General features: G+C 38.9%; 2 long non-coding RNA genes across 2 annotated transcripts in view; both read right to left on the bottom strand.

Annotated features, from left to right (window-relative positions):
* LOC111833716 (uncharacterized) overlaps positions 1 to 12,703 on the bottom strand; it is a 36,452-nt gene that overhangs the window by 21,465 nt on the left and 2,284 nt on the right. The window contains exon 2 of the long non-coding RNA XR_011984795.1: positions 7,857 to 8,018. This is a non-coding gene — a long non-coding RNA (uncharacterized lncRNA). The remainder of the gene's footprint in view (positions 1 to 7,856; positions 8,019 to 12,703) is intronic.
* On the bottom strand, positions 5,439 to 6,460 carry LOC140581672 (uncharacterized). Its single transcript, XR_011984809.1, has 2 exons — positions 6,291 to 6,460; positions 5,439 to 6,187 (listed from the first exon to the last, which is right to left on the bottom strand). It is a non-coding gene; the product is annotated as an uncharacterized lncRNA (long non-coding RNA).

Here is a 12,703-nt window from a genome sequence, read left to right on the forward strand (position 1 = left end):
GGAGAAAGCAGATTGGGCCGAACGTAGCTTCTGCTAGAACCCTATAGCTCTGGGTCTCGCTTGGGGTCCCTCCTTCTCCCTTTTGTTAGTGAAGTGAGTTTCTTATGGGTTTGAAGAGCTTTGATATTCTGTTTGTTTATTTTTATAGTTTGTGTTATTCTTTCAAATCCTCCTTTTCTTTCAAATCTTCCAACTCTTGGTCAAATCTTCCATGAGTACAAGGTGGATTATCATAGCTATAAGATGACACCATGGATGTTGTTATAGCCCCTGGTATTTTAAGCCTAGTAGTTTAGCCCCAATGCCAATCTTCCTTCAAAAAAGAAAAGTCAAGCCCCAGGTAAACTTGACTTAAGCCCGGACTTTTTCAATAACTGGAAACTCCCCTGGATGACATTCAGATTTATTTAGCTCTCTTTCCAAAAGATGTTTGTCCTATTGACTCATTGTGTCTGTGCCTTGAAAAGCTGGATGGCTGAAGGCAATTAAACAAAGACAAGACCAAGATAGTTCTGTTCGGGAACATAGAAGGAAGGTTGCAACTTGGTTCCTACCTTTAGTCTATGCCACTAAAAATTACAACCCATCTCAAAAATCTTGGTGTCCTCATGGATGAGGATCTTAGTTTCAGTGACCACATTAAAGCAATAACTAAATCAGAATTTTGGCAACTCAGAACATAGCTAAGGTCAGAGATTTTCTATTTGAGCAAGCTTTAGAGAAGCTTATTCCTGCCTTTATGTCCTGCAGGGTTGACAACTGCAATGCTCTCCTCACTGGCCTTCCCAGGAAGATCATTAAACAGCTACAGCTAATTCAGAATGCTGCTTCTAGAATTTTAACAAAAGCTAAGAAAAGAAAGCACATTATTCTATTTCTCAGGTCTTTGCACTTGCTTCCAGTTAGAGAATTGAATTCAAAGTACTACTTATCGTTTATAAGTCACTAAATGATTCTGGTTTAACATATACACTATATTGCTAAAAATATTAGGACACCCCTCGAAATCATTGAATTCAGGTGCTCCAATCACTTCCATAGCTACAGGTGTATAAAATCAAGCACCTAGGCAGGCAGACTGCTTCTACAAACATCTGCGAAAGAATAGGTCACTCTCAGGAGTTTAGTGAATTCCAGTGTGGTACTGTGATAGGATGCCACCTGTGCAATAAGTCTGTTTGTGAAATTTCCTTGCTACTAAATATTCCACAGTCAACTGAAAGTGGTATTATAACAAAGTGCAAGCAATTGGGAACAACAGCAACTCAGCCATTAAGTGGTAGGCCACGTAAAATCACAGAGCGGGGACAACGCATGCTGAGGCACACAGTGTGCAGACGTCACCAACTATCTGCATAGTCAATAGCTACAGACCTCCAAACTTTGTATGACCTTCAGATTAGCTCAAGAACAGTGCATAGAGAACTTCATGGAATGGGTTTCCATGGCCCAGCAGCAGCATCCAAACCTTACATCACCAAGTGCAATGCAAAGCGTCGGATGCAGTGGTGTAAAGCACTCTGCCAATGGACACTATAGCAGTGGAGATGTGTTGTCTGGAATGACAAATCACACTTCTGTCTGGCAATCCAGTGGACAGGTCTGGGTTTGGCGGTTGCCAGGAGAAGGGGGGATTATGGTGTGTGGTTGTTTTTCAGGGTTGGGCTTGGCCCCTTAGTTCCAGTGAAAGGAACTCTTAAATAGCATTCAAAGCTATTTTGAACAATTTTATGCTTCCAACTTTGTGGGATCAGTTTGGGGATGACCCCTTCCTGTTCCAACATGACTGTGCACTAGTGCACAAAGCAAGGTCCATAAGGACATGGACGAGTGAGTCTGGTGTGGAGGAACTTGACTGGCCTTCACAGAGCCCTGACCTCAACCTGATAGAACACCTTTGGGATGAATTAGAGCGGAGACTGTGAGCCAGGCCTTCTCGTCCAACATCAGTGCCTAACCTCACAAATGGTCTCCTGGAAGAATGGCCAAAAATTCCCATAAACACACTCCTGAACCTTTTGGACAACCTTCCCAGAAGAGTTGAAGCGGTTATGGCTGCAAAGGGTGGGCCAACTCCATATTAAAGCATATGTATTACAAATATTATTTTAGTATTAACAATATAGTGTATCACTGTACTGTTTGATGAAAATACACTGTAACACTGGTAAGCCTCTAGTATCTGCAAGAGCTGGTCAGCTAGTGGTGCCCGGGGTAGAAGCTAAACAGGGTGAAATGGCAGTTAGCCATTATATTGCCCACTGCTGGGACCAGCACCCAGTGGCGTGCACAGACATTCTGGGGGGCAAGTGCTCCAGGGGGAAAAAAGGGCACTTTTTGCATATGTGGAAAACCTTTTCTTTTTATAATAAAAAAAACGCACAGGTTAAATGCAATTTGACTTTTATTTCAAAACATTCTCTAAAAATAGACCAAAATGTATGAGAACGAATAAGACTGACTGTGGTCATTACAAGAACAGGGCAGAATGGTCGTTTTCACAGGCAATTGGGAACTGCCTATTTTTCCTTTAGCAAATTAATGTGTTAATGTTGCCAATATGTTACACCAAAAAAAATTAACATGTCTAACCAGTGCTTCTCAAAACTTTTAACATGCACCCCCAACACCGTACCCTTCAAACTACCAATAACAACGTCACTGTTCTGTCACAATCAGGTCACAACACAGTGCGTAAATGTCTGCGAGCATCGCTGAGTCAGTAACAACCAGTTAGGCTAAAGACTGCATCTTTAGACAGTTGGACGGTGTTCTAACTTTCTCACAGGAGACACCTACTAAAGACAGTCAAAGACATTAATTTCAATCTTACCAAAGTAGGACAGTAGTTGACGTTAGTTATGGAAAGGCTAATCCACAAAAACGGAGAAACGTCCATAATTCTATTATTCATAATCATGTCAAGGTTTTAGGTTTTTCTGCAGTTCCATCTCTAAAAAGTGTGATGTCTTCCCGTCACTGACTTCAGTTTGAAAACTTTGTATTTATTCACAGATTTCCGTGAGATCATCCTAAAATTTGTAACGAAAAATGGGCTCAAAAGAGCCCTCTGCCTAACGGCATGTAGCCTATAGTATAACGTGATATTTTCAATAGTGTATGCAAAAAGATCGGAATTGATGGAGAGTGGGGTTGCCTAAATGGTTTAGGTTACATTTTAAATGTGTCGTTTTTTTGTTTATCCATATGGATGGATGGAGGGGGCAAGCTGGCAAAGTTTGTCATGTGCAGTTTCTGACAGGCTACTTCACAACAAAACAATTGCAGGTTGGTCTTAGAGGGCAAACAGAATAATTTCACTCGATTCATGGGTTACCTGACTGGTTGGGAAGGGAAAGAGCTGCCGTGTTGTCCGCCGTGGCTCCCAGTCGCTATAGTTAGCCTACTATGCCTACTCCAAGTAGTCCTATGTCATGCCGCTGCTACACGCCTCACAACAAATGAACTGCAAGCGTGTTCACGTGACACGGTGACAGTGAAAAAGCGACAGGGTTCGGGTGTCTTTGAAGAAGGGGCACAAATCAAGCCATTATTTTCACACCTTTTTAAATCGCGCAGCTTTAAAAAAAAAAAAAAATCACGTCTTTCAAAAGGGCACTTTTTTGGACTGAGGGCAAAAGGGCAAGTGCTTCAGCACCACCTCGTCTCTATCTGTGCACGCCAGTGCCAGCACCCATGGAGCTCAGATCTGCCCCAACCATAACCTGTTCTTAAAAGAAGCTAAAAGCTGCCTTATTCTCCCTTAAATCTTTTATCTTTGTAATACTTGCAGAATAGTTTCACTTTTATTCAGTTCCTGTCACGGTGCAGTGAAACAGTCGTTGTTCGGATGTTGGTTAGTTTGAACTACCATAGTATGATGCATCGTTAATGCTAACTTCCGTCGTTGTTCAGGAAACGCACCCCTGGTCCAGACCAGGCTTGTTCGCAGGTCTAAATTACCATGGTAATTCAGCGGGGATTCATTTAAGACACGTTGATGGAACGGAACTCTCACTTAAGTAAGACTGACTTGTCGAAATAAGTCAGACTTTCCCTTAAGCCTGCTTCATGGAATACCACCAAGGTCACCTTACATAGTCCATAAAAGACAAACAATAAAAACAAATAATTAAAAATAGTTATTTACATAATCAGACAACAATAGGTCTAAAGCGAGTAAGCCAACTTAAACAGATGGGTTTTGAGTTTTAACTTAAACAAGTGAAGAGAATCAATATTTCTGATATCCGGCGGAAATGAGTTCCAAAGTCGGGGAGCAGAGCGACTAAAATCTCTGTGTCCCATAGTGATGAGACGGACAGAGGGAACAATAAAATGGGTGGCAGATGAAGATCTGAGAGATCGGGATGGGGTGGCAATGTGAAGCAGGCCAGATAGATAGGGAGGGGCGAGCTTGTGAATGCATTTGAATGTGAGAAGTAGAATTTTGAATACTATTCTAGTTTCAATGGGCAATCAGTGAAGCTGTTGAAGGACTGGGGTGATATGTTCCCTGGAGGGGGTACGAGTTACTACCCGAGCTGCAGCGTTCTGAAGGAGTTGGAGTTTATAAATAAAATGGACTGCCTCACACACGTGATAACCCAGTGGGGTATGCAGAACTGTTCTCATCCTCACTGATACATAATTACCGACATCATTGCAGATGCAGCCACTAAGCTTCCATATGAACAGCGACATTCCGCCACCGGTAAGAGCCGCGTATGTGTACATAAATGAAGCCTGGTGTAGGAACTCCATGACTATTTTAGCTACCTGCTCTCCGTTGCTGGAAGCCTTTATGGTGAAATGTCAGCCATTCTATCTGTTATGGGAATTCACCGCTGCTGTTACTACAGCGGCTCATATTCCGCCCAGGCCAATCACAGAGGATTCAGGGGAGCTTTACCACATCATCACTAACCTACAGACTATATGTAGTACAGTGAGCTAAGCCTCCAGGCCTGTTGTTGGAAGGTTGCTGGTTCAAGCCTGGCCTTGGCACATCTGTGGGTACTTGAGTACGGCCCTTAACCCCTGGCTGCCCTTTGCTGCCAAGCTTGCTCTCATCTATGGAGAGCATGGTGTGGTAGGCAAGAAGAGAATTTCAAATTTTATCAACACATGAATTTCCAACAAGAGGGGGCAACATTCTGGCTGTACTGTACACAACCATCTATGATGTTTTCATGGAAAGCCCAGCCCACACAGATCTTATAGTTGCTATGCTCCTACCTGCCTAGACGCTACTGCTGAAACAGTCCAGACCCAGAGTCAAGCCAATCAGAGTCTGACCAGAAGGGGCCAACTTCTGTACTATAGGACTTTTTGAATAACACTGACTGGATTTTATTCATGGAAGCAGATACTTATGATCATTAAGTGTGAACTGTTACACCGAATGACGATTTAGCAGTTTGGAATAATACGTCACCCATGTTTTGAAATTTTATTTTCCCAAAAGTTATTTGAAACGTTACAGTGTATACCGTAGTTTTATGTAATATGTTTATTGTATATAAAATCCCTTTTGTAAATTTAATACAGACACAAAAATGGGCATGTCTCATCTTTGACCCATATACAAGATCATTATGAGTAAAGAGGAAAAGAATAACTGTCATCGTACAGTGTAATGAAATTTGGTATGCCACTCCAGTGATAGTGCAGAAGAAAAAAATAATATATTTAAAGGATACACAAACTGTATATATTATATAGACACACATTAAGAAATTTGCAACAAGGAAAAAAAACTAGATGAGTAAAGTGCAAGGAGGCATGTCCTTCATACTGTAATAACTCGGAAGTAGCTACAGATGAGAGACTGTAGTGCAAAAGACTGTAGCACAAAAAATACAAGATTGATTATTGCTGGTTCAGCAGGCGAATAGCTCTCAGATTTTCCCCATTCTTGAAATACAGGCCAATGTTAATAATAATTCCATAATCATGAAGATTACCCTAAATAAGTTCTTAATTTTTTCTTAATGCAGGATTACTGTAAATTCAGCTGCTAAAGCGACTTTAGTAACATATAATTAATTCATAAAAGTAGCTTGGTGTAATAGAAGCAATATGAGGAAAGACGGAAAGTAGCCTTGTTCTTCAGCTTGCTTCTGACATCACCACTGGTTTGAATTGATTGTCTTCTCTCACTGGATCACCAACATCACACTGGCCGCTACAAAAAACCATCTGCATTACACAAAGCAGGATTTGTTCATTCTGATTTCACTGCAGAGCAGCAGCCCAGCTAAAAGAAAGACTGTACATCAAATACATACCTACAGTGATAATCCAAACTGTCCAGTTACAACCATGACTGTGCTGAGATGAATCGTTTTGTGGATCTGAATAATACAAATCATAAACAAGAGTTGTGTTGATCAATCAATCAACTGAATTTGTATTCTCTTTTATAGTTTGCAGTAACATTTTCAACACTTCAACTACAATTCAGTGTGAATGCAGTACTCAACACCTACAGATGGCAGTAGCTACAAATCGCCAGTTAATGTCATATGGCTTCTCTTACAACTGGCCAGGTCATGCTACCTGGCTTGCTGTTTGCTAAACAAATCACCATGACCGAGCTGTCTACCCCCAGCAACATTCAAATGAGATGTGTGGACAGACTTTGGTTTTATTAAGAAGTCAGCATCTCGTAAGTTAGACATCAGTAATGCATCTGGTAAGCTGTGCTACACAGAGATAAAACAAACTAATTTCTGTACTGAAGTTATTTAAGTATTTAATTAAAAGTATAAATGGGCATATAACTAACAATATTTTCATTCTTTCCGAATGTTTTGAGCATTTAGCATCATGATCCAATTGCTCATTTGTGATGTGTGTGTCCTGGTGTATCACTGTGAAGTAGTTTGTAAAACCTAGATAAGACTTAATCTGAATTAACAGTGCAGGAAGACAATTAAACATTAAGACCCTCTGACTTCTGCTTTCAATAGAACTAATATGACCTGAAGACCCTAAGCTCAAGCAGCCCTGAACAACATTTCTAACACAATGGCAGACAGATCTGGAGGGACGCAGGTAGATCAGGAGTGTGTATGTGTCTAAGTGGCCGGCAGCTACATGATGACATAAACAAGGCAGAAGCAGAAAGGTCTCTGCAGGTGACATCACTTACCCACTTCAGAGCGCAATTCTGGGCAGGCTAAAGACAATAATAATGATAATAATAATATTATTAATAACTTTAAAAGATTACTAGGGGATACAAAAAATACATTTCAGGACTGATTTAGAGCATTTTATTTAACAGTACAAAAACTGGTTAAGTAGCTGCCATAATAATGTATATTTTCAAATAACTGTCTAAGAATATAATCATAGCCTAACTGTATGTGACCCATATCTTTAAACACCCATGAATCCTCCCAGATGTAACATTTCTGAAAGAGTCTTATCTGTAATACTTACGTTTGGTGTTTGTGTTTAAATGTTTGCTTTGTCCTTCAAAATCATACTTTTCACCATGGACAGTAGGCAGAAGGACCTGCCCATTGTAGCGACATAAAACACGCAGCTGCACATCTCTCCTGCAATCTGGAAGATCTTGAGGATTTCCCTGCCAGATTGGGCTGTCAGAGGTACTCTTATAGACTCTTATCACTCCACTGGCACAGTCAGCATCGCAAATTACACATAGATCCAGTCCTGTGAGAATACAGATACACTACAGTTACAACCACTGTCACGTTACAGAAAGAGCACTGTGAATGGAAACAAAAACATCTGTGTAATTACAGTATAAGAACAGTTCTAACAAGAGTAAAATGTCCCAATCTAAGAACAGCAAACAAATTAAGTGACAAGTAACATCTTACCATTTACTAAAGTAAGAACAGAGAGGAAGGACAAACAAATTATTAACATGTGGGCCATCCTGTTCTGACTTGTGTCTTCAGATAGTGTTTCTCAGAGAAGCCCCTTCTCCGCCAGCTCAGTTGTATTGTTCTGCTCCAGCACACAGTTGCTGCTATGTTTTACTAAAAAAGAAAAAAAAACAGAAAAGTAGATTTTAACCATTAATAAAGCATTATTGATATAAATTACAAGATCGCTCCCATTTGATGAAGTTACAGTATTTATGTAAAATTACATTTTAATTTACATTTAGCAGATACTTTCACCGTAAACTTGACACATACTTGTGCTCAAGTAAAACGAAAACTTTGATAATATAAAAAATTTTAATAAAACAATTCGATATTTCCTTTCCTGTCAGTACAATCACGTCAGAATAATTGCCGCCCATTACAAGAAAAAAGAAAGCATTAAGTCTTTATGAACAGATATGTCTGTCAGAAATTTGGTGATTAGCCTACTGGTCGCTGTTTTGGTACATTAGGTTACGTTAAGCCTTTTCCTTATAACGGGCGTCAACGGAGAGGAAAACGCTTAAAGTAAAAAAGTCCATATTCATAGTATTTCGGTTTTGATTTTTTGTCAGGTGAAAGTCTTCATGAACAGATTTGTCTGTCAGAAATTTGGTGATTTTTGGTGGCTGTTTTGGTACATTAATTAGGTCACGTTAAATCTTTTCCTTATATAATGGGCGTCAATGGAGAGGAAAACGCTTAACCTAAGATAAAGGTAATATTCCTTGTATTTTGGTTTTGATTTTTTTGTCAGGTGAAAGTCTTTATGACCAGATATGTCTGTGAGAAATTTGGTGATTTTTGGTAGCGGTTTTGGTACATTAAACCACATTAAGCTTTTTCACGTTGAGCGCTCTAAGTTCAGTAAAGTTGGAAAGATATTGGCAGATTCGAACTTCGCGGCTCAATAAATCTTAAACAAAACGTTCTTACAACACAATATACGGGTCTATTTAACAGTGGTAAGGTAGACAATGAGCTACAACCGGATTTTCGTCCAAACAATATGTATTTACAGAAATACGGATAACATTGCTCCTTATGAGCAGTCCGCTGTCAGAGGAGAGTTTAGGGACCGTCTGCAAAGTGCAAAACGAAAACGGATAATGTCAATAACGTCACTTCCAAAGAGTGAAGAGCCACCAAAATCACCAAAGGCTTTTGGAATGTTATCATGGTCATACTACACCCCTTAGTTTGGTGAAATATACCTTAGTCTATTTTTAAAGATTTTTTATTAGCAATAACATTCAATAACTTTGCTCCTATCAACTGTACTACCACCAAAATCACTACACACTTCTACAGTCTCATTATGGTCATACTATACCATTTAGTTTGAGGGAAAAAAAACATTATTATTAAATACAATGCAATAACTTTGCTCCTATCAATTGTAGTGCCACCAAAATTACTATATACATGCAATCTTATTATGGTAGGACTGCATCACTTAGGTTGGGAAAATGTGGCTTAGTTTATTGTTAAAAGGATTTTATTGGCAATAAAATTCAATAACCTTACTATAAACTGTAGTTCCACCAAAATCACTCTGCTCATCTATTGTGTCATGATGGTCGTACTACAGCATTTAGGTTGGGAAAATGTGGCTTAGTCTATTGTTAAAGGGATTTTACTGGCAATAAAATTCAATAACTTTCGTACTATAAACTGTAGTTCCACCAAAATCACTACACACATCTACAGTATCATTATGGTCATACTACAACACTTAGTCTGGGGAAATTTACCTGTGTCTATTTTTAAAGAATTTTTATTGCCAATAAAATTCAATAACTCTCGTACTATACACTGTAGTTCCACCAAAATCACTACACAACTCTACAGTGTCATCATTTTTGCAGACGGTCCCTAAACTCTCCTCTGACAGCGGACTGCTCATAGGGAGCAATGTTATCCGTATTTCTGTAAATACATATTGTTTGGACGAAAATCCGTTTGTAGCTCATTGTCTACCTTACCACTGTTAAATAGACCCGTATATTGTGTTGTAAGAACGTTTTGTTTAAGATTTATTGAGCCGCGAAGTTCGAATCTGCCAATATCTTTGCAACCTTACTGAACTCTGTAGGTTTACTATACGTGGATGCCAGTGTCCGCTTCTGCCGCAGAGGAAGGGAAGCGAGAATTGAGCTCAGCCTGGGTGTATTATTTATGCATAGTTGATATCTCACTTGTACGTCCAGATTTTTTAAAACCGAACTGTTACAACAAATCGTGCGTCACTCGTCACTCTTTAACGTTTTCCAACCTGGACGACGTGAACAGCGTATAACACCCGATAAAACACCGATTCTACACATCCGAAAACAATGCGGATTTTTAACGCTATTTTCGGTACCCAAACAATAATAAACTTACCGGCGGCTCTTTTCAGTTTCGCGGGGGACTGACGTCAGATCATTGCAAACTCGGAGGAGACTCCGAGACTGCCAGCTTAGCCCAGCCCACTAATTTCTGATTGGTCAGAAGCACCACTGTCTCTCAGATCTGATTTGTTGACCTTTGGTCTATGATGTACGTCAGCGTCGTCGTTGTCCGTGAAGAGTTGCAGCACTTGCGTTGCTAAACGCCTTTCATTTTGTTATTTACTGTCATCTAAAGTAAATTTAATTTGCAAACAGACACATGTGATGGATTTAGATGTTCTTCTAAACACATTACTTTATTGCTCCATTTTTGTCTAACGTTAAACATTATAGCGTATCATCGCACTTTGCCAATGATTAGAACACGTACATCGCATTTCATTTCTCTTCATACTGATTAGTTTAATGACATCTACTACATTATAATGATTTTAATTTATCCCAACACTTTGAATAAATTTATTTGCATTTGTTTGTTTACTTTTCCTGTTGAAGTGCTTTATTGTATGGTTTTATATTTGCATAATCTAATTGCACATCATTGAACAACACTAATTCCTGTGCAACACCGCTATTTAAGAACACTTATAATCAATTAGTAAAATATATATATATTTACCAAATAAATAAAAGCAATACATATCCAATGACCATAATAAACAATCATTTAAAACATGTTCAAATCTGTAACTTGCTTGAAAGTGAAGTGAATGTGATTTGTGATTGTGGTGAACATACTGAAATCCATCCTCTCCATTTAACCCAGTGAAGCAGTGGGCAGCTTCAGGTGGCACCCAGGGAGCAGCAGGTGTGGATGATACTTTGCTCATAGGTACCTCACTGTGCTCAGTGTAACTATTAAACCAAATTGCCAATGATAAATGAAATCGTTTTGATGATAATACATAATAAATAAAAATAACTTGAATAAAACAATTTCTACTTATACTTTAAGCAAATGAAAAACAAGGAATGAGTTCCAAAAAAAAAACATTTATTTACATTTATTTACCACATATAAGGAAAATACAAAAAGGTTCAAACCAAAAGAAGCTGCATAATTAAAATCTCTTGATATAAACAAAACACAACATACATAAACTACTCAACATTTTTACATTTATACATGTGTTTGATGTGCCTATACTTATGCAAAAGTTTTGCACAAGTAGCTGCAAAAACCTGCGTGGCTGTTGTCAGAATAAAATGCAATCACCTCCCTCTTTTTGCCTCTGCCAAAGTAGCCTAGGTATCACAATATGGTAAAAAAAAAGGGACAAAATTAGAATATTCAATGAATTTAATGAAAGTAAAATAAGTTGAAGAAGTAACATTTTATTCTCTGCTCACGTGGTATACAGTTTTTAAACAGTTCTTTGCATCTCACGCAGGTGTCCAGTGTGTACAGTCTTCTGTATCAATCAGAAGATCAAAGCATCTGCAGGGGCCTTAATTGGTAACTGCAGCAGAACATTGTGGAGTATTGCAATTTTTAAAAATGGTTACTTAAACTGTTCCTTCTTCACAATTGTTTTTTCACAGGTAATGCAGTGGAAATGATGAATTTCTTCAGGGCATGTTGCATTTGCATATGATGCATTCTGTCAAGACTGGACAAAACATTAAGGCAGATAATTAAATGTGAACATTAAAATAAATGTAAAATACAAAACTGGATGGTCTAAATAACAACATAATATTTTCAAAATATTAATGTACCTCCATGTCGCACTGCTAATTTCAGGTGATTTTTCAGGTGAATATGTATATGCATTATGCTGTGCTGCTGTGAAGAAGCGAACAGGCAGCATGGGCACCTGTACACACAATCTTGCTGCACCAGTACAGGCGCTGGTGTATGGCTGTACACTGTTTCAGCATTCCGTGATAAATTACAAAGTTTATACTGTAGACAGGACGTACTGCTCTCTTAACAACATTTGTTACCTAACGCTAATTCTAACGCAATTATGTAAAATCACCACAAAAAAATACCACCTAACACGGTTACTATGATGGTAACATTTTCCGTTTATTAAACGTAACCAAACCATAAGGTACCATTATTTATCGATCGAAATAATTGCTTTATGCTCTTCAGAAGATGAGTACCATTATAGTTACATTATATTTAGTAAAGAGTGTTGATTACACTTACCACCATAACTCTCTTTCCACTGTGCAGTATACTTGCTTTCCAGCGTTCTGACTTTTTGCTTCTGCGCACTAAGCATCGGTAGAATATCTTGGTAGGTAGAAAGTGTCAGTAGATTCTGGGCTGGCGTCATTGAAAATGCCGAAGTTTCCCATTGGCGGGCACATTTAAATAGAGGGGCTGGTCATGGGCGGGGCTGGTCATCTTCTTGACCAATCAGAAATGAGTGGGCCGGGCTGGCCATGGGC

Source organism: Paramormyrops kingsleyae, chromosome 2 (genome assembly GCF_048594095.1).
Source record: "Paramormyrops kingsleyae isolate MSU_618 chromosome 2, PKINGS_0.4, whole genome shotgun sequence".
NCBI lineage: Eukaryota > Metazoa > Chordata > Actinopteri > Osteoglossiformes > Mormyridae > Paramormyrops > Paramormyrops kingsleyae.